At 40.3% G+C, this 12,468-nt stretch overlaps 1 long non-coding RNA gene across 1 annotated transcript; it reads right to left on the reverse strand.

Annotated features, from left to right (window-relative positions):
- Positions 1-214: 214 nt before the first annotated feature.
- Positions 215-11,151, reverse strand: LOC120517285. Its single transcript, XR_005631014.1, has 3 exons — positions 10,910-11,151; positions 8,234-8,345; positions 215-525 (listed from the first exon to the last, which is right to left on the reverse strand). It is a non-coding gene; the product is annotated as an uncharacterized LOC120517285 (long non-coding RNA).
- Between the last annotated feature and the right edge of the window lie 1,317 nt (positions 11,152-12,468).

Below are 12,468 nucleotides of genomic sequence, written 5' to 3' on the forward strand. Positions count from 1 at the left end.
AAAAGGCAAAGTGTGTTTAAAAACTCTACAAGTTCCAGACAAACCCTCAGAACACACAGGCTGTGGACATCTAAGCTCTCAATCTGTGACGCTTATGACTGAGTAAACGTCGACCGCTCGGCCCAGTACCGTATGGAGATCATCATCTACGTTACATACACACGCACACACACACACGTACACACATTTAAATGATTTCCATTAAGTCCGCACCTTGGCATACCGGAGTGGTTGGCGCTCCAAACTCAAACACCTGATTCTCTTTTTTTGTACAGTAATAAGCCACACAATCAACTTCAGCCGAGTTTTCAATGACTAGTAACAGAGATGTGTTGCTGACGCTCATTTGTTCACTGCTGAATCCGTTATAGTAAGTTGGCGGAAGAACTGATTTAATGTTGTGGCTCAGTATTGTCACAGGCTGCTCCCCAGGACGCTGTTGGTACCAGGTGACGATAGTGACATCCTGTAGGTCACATGGTAACGTGGCTTTGAATCCTATGGAAATTTTTCTTGAGTAGGCACCTTAGGGAGAAGAAAAGAGTTTTATGAATGAAAATAATCAGCCTGGTGACTTCAACAGACAACTGACTACCCCAGTGATTTAGCCTGAGGTTTCTGAGAGAAGAGTGTTTAATAATCAAGGGATGATAGACTCACACAGATTGAGAATCGAGACCATGAGACAGCAGGACCACACTTACTCTGTGCTTCTCAAATGCATTTGTGGTCCAAAGAGGAAATATTAGCTGGATGGAGCAGTTAGGCCTCTTGTAATAGTGAAGGCAGGGTCAACCAAGATGGACAAGTTAAGAGATAGGCTCCAGACCAAACAGTGATTTAATATTTAACTCCTGAATGTCACACCAGGTGGAGGAAGACAGAAGTCCTGTCAATGGCTGTGCAGATTACAAGCCAAGAGACTTGCCAAGATCTATCTGGAGGTCCCTAGTAACACATTTACATGTAAGCAGTGGTCACTCAAAGGTCATCAGGCACTGCTGGATTGTGTTTCTGTTTCAGTCCAAATCTAAGCAGTTTGTTTCATGATGTCCTTGGCTTATTCTGTAAGTGAGGAGGCTAGAAAAGGTGCACTAAATGAAGGCCATCACCTCCAAACTGTCAAGACAGCAGCACTGGAGGAGACCACTATGAGGGGCCAAACAGGCCGTAAATCATATATTTCTGTGTGTAATCTATTGGTTTACGTGTGAACACTATTGGTTTATGAATATTTACTATTGGTTTGCATGCATACTTAATTGGTTTGCCTGCGTACAATACTGGTTTCATTCATATGAACTATATTGGTTCATATCCGTATATATTATCAGTTTGTGCGTGAACTATATCCGTTTGTATGTGCATATCACTGGTTTGCATATGAACTATATTGATTTGCGTGTGTATATCACTGGTTCCAGTACGTTTGTTATTGGTTTGTGAGTGAACTGCATTGGTTTTACGCTTGCATGTTATCGGTTTGCGTATGAACTATATTGGCTTGTGTTCTGTGTCTGTCTACCAATGGATTTGTGTATGCACTATATTGGTTTCATGCACGTCTTATACTGGTTTCATGTGGGTAACCTGTCGATTTTGCGCTTGAACTCTATTGGTTGTATGTGTGCACTATGTCGGTTTCGCGTATGAAACATATTGGTTATGCGTGCGCACCCTATCACAACTCTGTTTATGAACTATATCAGTTCTGCGTGTGAATTCTATTGGTTGTTCACGTGATCTTCAGAGGAAATGGGCGGGGCAAGAAACAGGAACTCAAGGGCTGGTAGAGTCATGGAGTGTAAAGAGATGTGTCCAGGAGACACATCTGCGTTTAAACGGCACTATATATTTTTTCTGCACAATGCATTTGCGAAAGGACTTGGTGGTAATTATTACTATTTAACAGAATCTACCCTTGAGTCTGTAATGAACACAAGGCTGAAGTTAGGTACGTATTGGGCCGTCTTATTTGTTTCCAGGATCATGTTTGCTCGCACCCAGCCACAGTACTTTTTCACACAACTTTTGAAACCAGCTATTCATTCTGAAGGCAAAATATTCTACATTTACTAACGCCTTTATCCAACATACAATATTTAGATTAAGGTGACCATCCGTCCCCGTTTTCCGGGTACAGTCCCCTTTTTCGGACAACTGTCCCCACTCAGAAACATGTCCCCGTTTTGTCCCCGGTTTCAGCTGGTTCCATTTTTTGAATGTATCTCAAACACCACGATAATTTGACAGAGGTCATGCTTTACTGCATCCTGCAACTTTGGCGAGAAATCACGTGATAAGCTTTCGCTTTGTACTCTATAGTATTAAAAGTCCCTACTCGTGATCTGCAGATTCTACGCTCCTCTAGCACCCCCATGTCCCCGGATTGGCCCAAGAAATTCTGGTCACCTTATTTAGATACTACTGGTTACATTCGCCCAGTGCCCCCCGCGCCGCACAGACAGGTGAAGTGACTTGTTTCTGGTCACATGGTGTCTTTATCAGGACTTGAACCCACGAACTCAGTTTAAAAGTGCAGTCTTAAACACTACGTCACAATGCTTGCACATCTACAACGTGTATATTAATTGGCATAATCTAAACTTGTCCAGGACAGATTCCATTGTCAAAGTTGAGTTTAACATTTTCAACCCGTTCAAGTTTTGGTTGAAAATCTGGAATATTTCTTTTTTTCAAATAATGGATCAGTTTGCAGATTAATGTACACACTGTCGAATATTTTGCCTTGCTGTTAATATAGATGAAGAAGAAGAAGCTGGTTTGTGAATCAGTTGCTGACTGTAAGCTTATACTGGATGGAGCTAGAAGTGAATAAAAAAACAGCTGAATGCGCACCTAACTTAAAAATAATTACCAGCAAACCGTTTCACAAACATACCGTGCTGTGCAAAAGTATTCAATCCCCTTGAAAGTTGTCATAATTTTATGCAAGACAAAATATTTGTACACACATTTATTCATTTCATATTTTTTCTTATGCTGTAACAAAACATTTCCAAAGTCAAAATAAACTATTTTATGTAGACATTTAATTGAAGAAGAAAATCTCCAAAGTTAGAGTTTACATAAGTTTTTAAAGGTCTGTGCTTTGGAAGCTCCAGGTTTACACCGATGACAAATGAATTACAAAGGTGGCAGACATTTGACAGTCATATTAAACATAATGAGGTGCTGCTCTCTCTGGATATTAAAAAGCCCCTTCGTAGGAGCCGTAGTCTTTGGTGGACAGTCACTGAGAACATGAAGACAGAGGAGCATTCTGCTAATGTGAGAAACAAAGTTATTGAAATGCACAAGGCAGCAGGAAATAACTAGAAAAATATCAAGTTTGAATGTCCCATTGTGCACTGCTGGGTCCATCATCAGAAAGTGGAAGGTCCATCACAGCACTGAGACTCTTACGAGAACAGGCCGTCCCTCAAAACTGAACATCAGAGTCAGACATCAACTGGTGAGAGGAGACTAGAAATCCAACCGTCACTCTCAGATGTTTGCAATGCTTTTTGGCTGAAACTGGAGTGAAGGTGCAGGGGTCCACAATTTCAAGAGCTCTCCATTAAACAGGAGGGTGGCCAGAAAGAAGCCATTCCTTAAGATGGTCCACATAAAAGCACATATGGCGTTTTTCCAGTTAAATGTGGGGAGAAGGTTTTATGGTCAAATGAAACCAAAATAGAACTTTTTTCTCAGACTTCAAAGAGGTACAGAATGTGTGGCGTAAAACAAACACTGCCCATGCCACAAGAAACACCAGACCTACAGTGGAATATGGTGGTGGCAACATCTTCCTATGGGGATGTTTTTCATGTGCTGGGACTGAGAATCTCGTCAGAGTTGAAGGGACAATAGATGGACCCAAATACCACACAATAATGCAGGAGAACTCGTTCCAGTCTGCTATGAATTTAAAGCTCGGGAGAAGATTCATCTTTCAAGATGACAATGACCCTAAGCAGTAGACCAAAGTGACACTGGGATGGCTCAAAAACAGACAGGTGAATGTTTCAGAATGGCCAAGTCAAAGCCCTGATCTTAACCCTGTTGAGAATCTGGGGCACTGTTTGAAAACTGCTGTTCAGAGATACCATCCCACCAACATAGAGGGTACCTAGAAATCATGCCAAGAAGAATAGGGAAGAATCACACCTGAGCAATGTGCAGAACTGGGGCGTATTTACATACCCCAAAAGAATGAAGGCTGTTACTGCAGCAAACAGGCTCTTGACAAAGTGTTGGGCTTGAATACTTAGAGGCAGACAATCACTTTGGAGTTTGATAACATTTTGTTACAGCACAAGAGTTCACATTAAAAATACCAAATGGATAAATATGTGGACAAATCTTTTGTCATGCAGAAAATTAGGATGACTTAAAGGGATTGAATACTTGTGCACGTCACTGTATGTTTGTGAAGGGCTTGGTGGTAATTCTTTTTACGAGTATTTTCACTTAATTCTGAAATGATCACAGGGCTGAAGTTAGGTACGCATTCAGCTGCCATTTTATTCACTCCCAGCTACTCTCATTTTAAGCTTGCAGTCGGCTACTTATTCACACAGCTTTTGCAAAGCAGCTTCTTATTCTATTATAACAGCAAGGCAAAATATTCTACAGCGTGTACATTAATCGGCATCATTACAGACTGATCCATTATTTGAAAAAATAAATATTCCACATTTTGTCCTGTTCTGGTCACAATTGTTAAACTCTAATTTAACAACTGAATCTGTCCTGGACAAGTTTATATGTGTCAATGTCACAAAACAAGGAAAATTAAGGTGGCCCAACGTCATTTAATGTCACAGTAAATCCCATTTATCTGATCTTGAAGTGGGAATACTTTGTCAGTTTCACCCTGATACTCGCACTGGGCAGAGCAAAACTCCGCTGCATTTTAAAAAACATATCTGTCTTTTCACAAAACTGTGAAGGTAAGGTGGCCCAATGTGATGTAACTGACCCACACTGGTCTTAAATGTTAAATGTTTAGCTTTTCAAAGAATTGACACGTTTAGTCAATTAATATACACGTTATAGATGTGCAAGCATTGCGGTTTGGGCTTTGCACTTTCAACCCTTTGTTCGTGGGTTCAAGTCCTGGGACTGACACTGTGTGACCTGAGCAAGTCACTTCACCTGTCTGTGCGGTGCGGTGCGGGTCACCGGGCATAATAAATCTAACTAGTAGTAACTAAATGTTATGTTGCATAAAGACGTCAATCATAAATGTTGAATATTTTGCCTTTAGAATAAGTAAATACTGTGTGAACAAGTACAGCTACGGGCTGCTAGCTAGCATGTAGATGGGACCGAATAAGAAGACGGCTGAATACGTACCTAACTTCAGCCTTGTGATCATTACAGACTCCAGGGTAGATTCTGTTAAACAGTAATAATTACCACCAAGTCCTTTCGCAAACGTATTGTGCAGAAAAAATATATAGTGCCATTTAAACGCAGATGCGTCTCCTGGACACATCTCTTTACACTCCAGGACTCTACCAGCCCTTGAGTTCCTGTTTCTTGCCCCGCCCATTTCCTCTGACGATCACGTGAACAACCAATAGAATTCACACGCAGAACCGATATAGTTCATACACAGAGTTGCGATAGGGTGCACACGCATAACCAATATGTTTCGTACGCGAAACCGACATAGTGCACACATACAACCAATAGAGTTCAAGCGCAAAATCAACAGGTTACTCACATGAAACCAGTATATGACCTGCATGAAACCAATATAGTACATACGCAAATCCATTGGTAGACAGACACAGAACACAAACCAATATAGTTCATACGCAAACCGATAACATGCAAGCGTAAACCAATGCAGTTCACTCACAAACCAATAACAAATCGTACTGGAACCAGTGATATACAAACGCAAATCAATATAGTTCATATGCAAACCAGTGGTATGCACATACAAACGGATATAGTTCACGCACAAACTGATAATATATGGACACAAACCAATATAGTTCATATGAATGAAACCAGTATTGTACGCAGGCAAACCAATTAAGTATGCACACAAACCAATAGTAAATATTCATAAACCAATAGTGTTCACACGTAAACCAATAGATTACACACAGAAATATATGATTTATGGCCTGTTTTGCCCCTCATAGACCACCTTTGTGTTGCACCGTCTCAACGTGATTATGAGCCTAAATCAGCACATCCATAGAGTTGGCTTTGCTATTGACCCTTTCTGCCCTGGATTTCCTGTTTTTATGGGAAACATTATTTGGGAGATATTCTATGTTTGGGGTGTCAAAAAGATCAAAAATGAGAAAAAAACTAAAACATTCTCACTATTGTTGTACAATAGCTGCCAAATACTTCAATACTACTTGTTTCACTTTCGTGTTTCGTGGGCTGTTTGCCAGTCTCTCCAACAACAACAACAACATTTATTTCTATAGCACATTTTCATACAAACAGTAGCTCAAAGTGCTTTACATAATGAAGAATAGTAAAATAAGAGACACAGTAAGAAAAGAAAATAAGTCAACATGAATTAACATAGAATAAGAGTAAGGTGGTCCGATGGCTGGGGAGGTCAGAAAAAACAAAAAAAAAAACTCCAGACGGCCGGAGAAAAAAAATAAAATCTGCAGGGATTCCAGACCATGAGACCACCCAGCCCCTCAGGGCAGTCTGCGCTAATAGTAGCACGTCCACTTCCAACGACTGCAAACGACTGTCTCTCTTCCCCTAGACATCCTCTGCTTTATTCTTTATGTTTCATATATTTGAATAAAGTTTCTGTTTCTTGAAAACCCTGAATGAACCTGTGCAACTTTGTGACCCAAGCATGACAATACAATGAAGCCAGACAACTGGAATAAGTGATCAAGTAGGACCAAGTAGTATGGTAGACAGGAGGCCCTTGGGATCTATCAAAACTTCACTTGATGTTAATTTTGGAGGAATGAAGTGAATAGGACTGACAGACATTTTTGGGCTGATGGACCTGTTCTCATCTAAACTTTTCTAATGTTTTCATCAGCATCCAATTTGCAAATGACTTTTGCCCACTAATCACAACTCCAGCCCACTCTGAACCTCTTTGCCCAGGGTTATTAAAGCTTAGGAGTTCCTCAACGTCAGGAGAACCAAATCCTCTACTGAGATGTCGTGGGCCAGGTATCTGTGCCTCAGGTGAAGATAATTTCTGTAGGAACTGTTGAAGGTTTTAATAAATTTGCATAACCTATCAGCCAGCTATCTTTTGAAGCATTAAGCAAACAAGAGTGGCAAGTGTTGTTGGGCTGAATGGCCTGTTCTCATAGTTATTCTCTTAATTTTATAGTTTTGAAGATCCCTAAAGTCCTACGTTCCACCACACTACTTGGTCACTTATTCCATGTATCTGTGGTTCTCTACGTAAAGTAAAACCTTCTTAATATTTGTGAGAAATTTACACTTAAAAGGTTTCCATCTTATTCCACTGACACACTGTATCAGCTAATCCAGCATCATTTTCAGCAAACTGCACTATCAAGTCATGATTTAGAAAATAAAGGTTAGCTAACGGGTTATAAGGATGTTATCATCACGACTCTCCTGTATGGCACCAAGACCAGAGTCTCTGCAAAACTGAAGAACTTCCATCTCAGCTGACTCCAGGCGATTGCCCCTTACTACTGGTAGGACTGCAACACCAATTTCAGTTATCAAATGTGGCCACCATCAAAGCTCTGATCCTGCAGACTCAACTACACTTGTATGGACCACCGCCTCAGTTTACTCAACTCCCATCTCCCCATGCAAGTCTCTGACACTAGAAGAAGCCTCATTTACAAAAGACTCCATTAACATCCCTGAGTGAGAGACCTCAGCACAGAATGTCTCCAGTGGCACTGAAGGCTTCAGCAAGCAGAAGTTCACATGACAGACCCAAGCAGTGTTGAACAGAAATGGAGGAGACCCAAGGAGCTTCTCTCTACTCTGACATCAAAAGGTTGAGGATGGCACTCCTTGGCCTTCTTAAGTCACACATGTGGCTGATATTTATCATGTCTGCTTCACTGTCTCTATGTCTAGGCAGTCACTTGAAATGTGAAAGTGTGTGTTTGATAGAGAATTTAAAATAAATACTTCAATATCTGTGTAAAAGCTGCCTCATGGCATTTGTGACCTGAACTCTCATTAACAGACCATTTGAAATTAATAAAACTGGGGATGAACTTACATGAAATACAGAGAACCCCAAATAATATATACGTGGCATCCATTTGAACTTAGACCTGGAAGAGTGATGTTCTGGAGGAGTTCAAGTGAAGACTAAGTTTCCTTAAAGAAATCTGCAAGATGAAAACAACAATAAAAAGTTATTTTAAATACGTTTTAACCTCTAATAGAATGTGTAGGACATGACAGGAAAAGGTTTGAAGAAAAGTGCATGTGCCCAGGAGTCACTTGATCTGGGGGCATGATGACCCCTTTTGATGGCGACAATTATTACTGGCAATGCCCAGCACTACGGCAGTGCCACTGAAATGCCAGCCCCCATTGGGACCTCTTTTACAACACAGAGCCACGTAAGTGTTATCAGTCTGCCCACCGTTACAGAATCAAACAAAGCACAGGAGAGCAGAAGAGATGCGACTGTTTGGTCCCTGAACGTTCATGAAGTGTGTGAGCTGCAGGTTTCTCACAAGTGGTGCACAGTTGCTACTAGGGGCTCCTGAACTGAAGACATGTGACGTGAATATTCTGAGTGACTTCCCCCACATTTTGATTTTCAGTCCTAAACTGAAGCTGTCAGATTATGTAAAATTATGGGATGCTTATTCATTTATAACATTTTTTAATGTTGCATAATTTGGGAAACATAGGAAAAGTCACAAAGTGTTCCTTTGAACAGAAGATGATTTTACAAATACAACACTAGGTGAGATTTATCTGAGAGCATTGTGAAGGTTTAATCTGAATTTAAAATTAATACTATAATATTAGATGTCTTTTGTGACAGAAGGAATGAGTTTTGTTTCCCTCACAGGCTGTTTGAACGTTCAGTGAGATGTTGACCTGATGCTGTGCTCCTGAAGTGTTATGACGAGGGCACTCAAGAACAAAAGAAGTTAATGGCCTCCAAAAAGACCCCCAAAACCAGAGCCGGCTTGTTCCAGTCTGCCCAGTAACAGACCTCACCCTTTAAAGGCCCTGGACTCTACTGGTAGGTTTCAGTCTACGCAGACCCATTATGTCTTTAACTGGCTTTAACTCATTTAGAGTGGATATTGACGTTTGTTGACACACGATGTCGATGGCGGATGTCAATTAAAGTCCACATCCAGAGACAGAGGACAATGAAAGCTGTAAGCGTTGATAAAACTCACTGTTATGTTATCGGTAGACACTCTTTACCAGTAGGACTGTCAGACTCATTGACTTGACATTGAATCCCTGCATGTTCATGAGTAGCGTAGAGGACACAACATCGAGAACAGCATCAACATCAGGCGAGAGAACAAAGCGAATGCACAAAGCAAAACACTCTGTGCGTATTATTGATTTATTTTCTGCATATTATCGCTGAATCCGACTCTGACTTATTGAGCTGTGATTTTGATGCAGGTGATCAGGATATCAAAAACAAAAGGCAGGTACCTGCATCAGCTGATCCCTAACTGATCCTGCAGCCAATGAGAGGACTACACAGTCACTTATCAAACTCAGAGCCACTAAAGGACCTCCTGCAACGGCCTCAAATGGGCGGTCCTTCAGCACTGATGTCAGCAAGGCCACACCTCTTGGGCTGTGACCCACATATCATGAAGTGTTTAGTTTCTATTTATTTAATAATAATAGATAAACAGAACAATATTAACAAAATGTACATAATGAAAACAAATCAAAATAAGTATATCAGAAGTAACAAAAAGGAAAAAAGAACTGAAAATGAACATAATCTAGTGAGCACATACTGGTGGAAACGCAGCACCAGGATAAGCTGACATTCTTTCTCTGGCTCAGAGACCAAAGGCCTGGATGAGCATATAAAGGAAAACCTGCTTAATGGTTTGGTCGCACATTCTACCAGTACTAATGGCACTCGGTTATTTTATTGTGGAATAACAGGCCTTAAGCCTTGTATTAATTATAGAGCTTTAAACACAGCAATTATTAAAATCAAATAAGCTCTTCTCTTTATCATACCTTTGCTAAAACAAACTCTGAGAGCCTTCTATATTACCTACTGTGATCAGAAGAATGCTTATAATTTAATTCAAATATGTGGCAGTGACAGGATGAAATGTTCTTAAGAGAAGTAGGACAGTTTGTGTATCCTGTTGCAGCCTTTGGATTGCCTGATGCTTCACTCGTTCAGAAATGTTGGGTACTGATAACATTTTGGTTTCATACCTGATCTTGCCACTCACATAGGAGATCCCGGGCAGAAGGGCAGAATGGGCACAAAGTGAATTTCACAGCCCCTCCGTAGAATCTCTTAGCCATCCAATTAATGTCTCAGAATGAATGCAACTAAGGTAGTGACAGAAATTGAGATTGGTCTGTTTCAGCTTATTTTGAGGTTGTGCAATAATTAATTTTATTGTAATGTTGTTTATGAATGTTTAGTAACACCAATGAATGCTCTCATAAAGACAATTTGTAGGAAGATTTCTTGGACTTTTGGAGCTTATCAGGCTTTCAGCATCTTTGAAATATGACTACTTATTCTCCAATTTTGTGTCATCCTGACCTCCTCTTTCACCAGGATGCATCAGATGTCAGAATTGGTATAATTTTGCCTTAATAATCTAAGATGCAAAAATTGCATCCTTCATCTTAAGGGGACAACAAGACTAGCAGGTGTGACAGAGAAACAGAACAGCAAATAAATCAATAAATGAATACTCACAGTGCAAAGAGCTTTGATGGCGTTGAAACTGATGATTCTGACTGTCTGGGTTTATCTTCAGCAATTCTGTACTCAGCGCATCTCCATTAAGACACTAAGAGAACATTTCTAGAAATCCAAGCCTTACCAGTGATGTGGTACCCAACCTTCAGAGAACGTCTGCTGCACAGATGTGACTGAAGTGAGCCGTCTACACCTGTAATCCAAAGACGTGCGTTCAGAGCTCTGTATGTACGCCCCCGTGACTTGAGGGTTAGTGTCAGGGTGACAGGAAAAGCAGGAGATATAAAAGAGATTGAGTGGGTGACGTTGGTCCTCCACTGACTTACCTCACAGATGTCTGCTGCTAAAATAACTTTGTCAGATGACAATAAACAGTTTGGTCAATATAGGTGATGTGCACCTTGCATTTGTCATTTGTCTTTGACTCTTTATCTTATTGTAGCTAAACGTTTAAAGAAACCAAGAGATTCTTATTTCATTAGGTGAAGAATGTTCTGCCCCAAATATCTCCTAAAATTGATCTAAATTGAAATATTCTTAACTAAGTCCACTTCTGTTATTTTATAATTAGGCTGACATCATTATCTAATTTCAGATGCGGCTGGTTCTGTTTCTTCTGTTTCTCCAGGTGAAGACACTTGTTTAGGGTCATACTGTGTCACTACTGGAATTTGAACCCACAACCCTAAGGTCTGGAGACCAAAGCTTTAGCCAGCACACCACTTCAATAAACCTGTCACTTTACTCTATGTCTGAATAATTAAAAAACGGAAAAACAGCCGCAGGCTCGCTTCAAAAAATGTTTCAGTCGAAAGAGTTTGTTTTTAAAATGAGCAGGAAATGGTGAGAGAATTCTGAGAAAACGCTTGTTATTAAGACGTGTTACACTTAACTTAACCAAAGAAAAAAGAAAATAAATTATATGTGATCTCCATGCAACCCTGAATTGGATAAATGAGCTCAGAAAACGGAGGGCTGATAATGAGCTGCCAAATTAAACAGAAGTTAAAAATGGAGAAATGATTAAGAGTGACAAAGCCAAATCAAAATGGACAGGAGAGAAAACCAGGAAATCTGACAAAAATCAAAAGTGCCAAAGCCCAAAATATTAACCAAAGAAAGACTTTTAACATCGGCTTGCTGAGCAAAGGTTTTCTTGGTTATACAAAACTTTAGACACCGGGAGTCGTGTGGCACTTACTTGGGTGATGACGTCACAATGTCCTACTTTTAGGGGTTACAAGGTGACAATGTGAATGCAGAAGTACGAACAAAATACAAAATGACTACACAATGGTGGTGTCTCTGTTAAACAAAATAATAAACCAAAAAAACAAAGACATAAATCAAAACAAAAGGTAAATAATCATAATAAATGTAGAATGGTACAACAATAGAAACGGTAATGTCCAAAACTCCAAAATCATTACAGAGCCCCCTGTGAAGGCACAGACTCTCCAGGTGACAATCTCTCTTATTAGGATATCAAAAGTGGAGCTGCCTTAGGAGCCCATGGGCATGGGACCAGTGATGTGTCCTCAGAATGGCAGCCACAC

The sequence above is a fragment of the Polypterus senegalus genome, chromosome 1 (genome assembly GCF_016835505.1).
Source record: "Polypterus senegalus isolate Bchr_013 chromosome 1, ASM1683550v1, whole genome shotgun sequence".
In the NCBI taxonomy this organism is placed as follows: Eukaryota; Metazoa; Chordata; class Cladistia; order Polypteriformes; family Polypteridae; genus Polypterus; species Polypterus senegalus.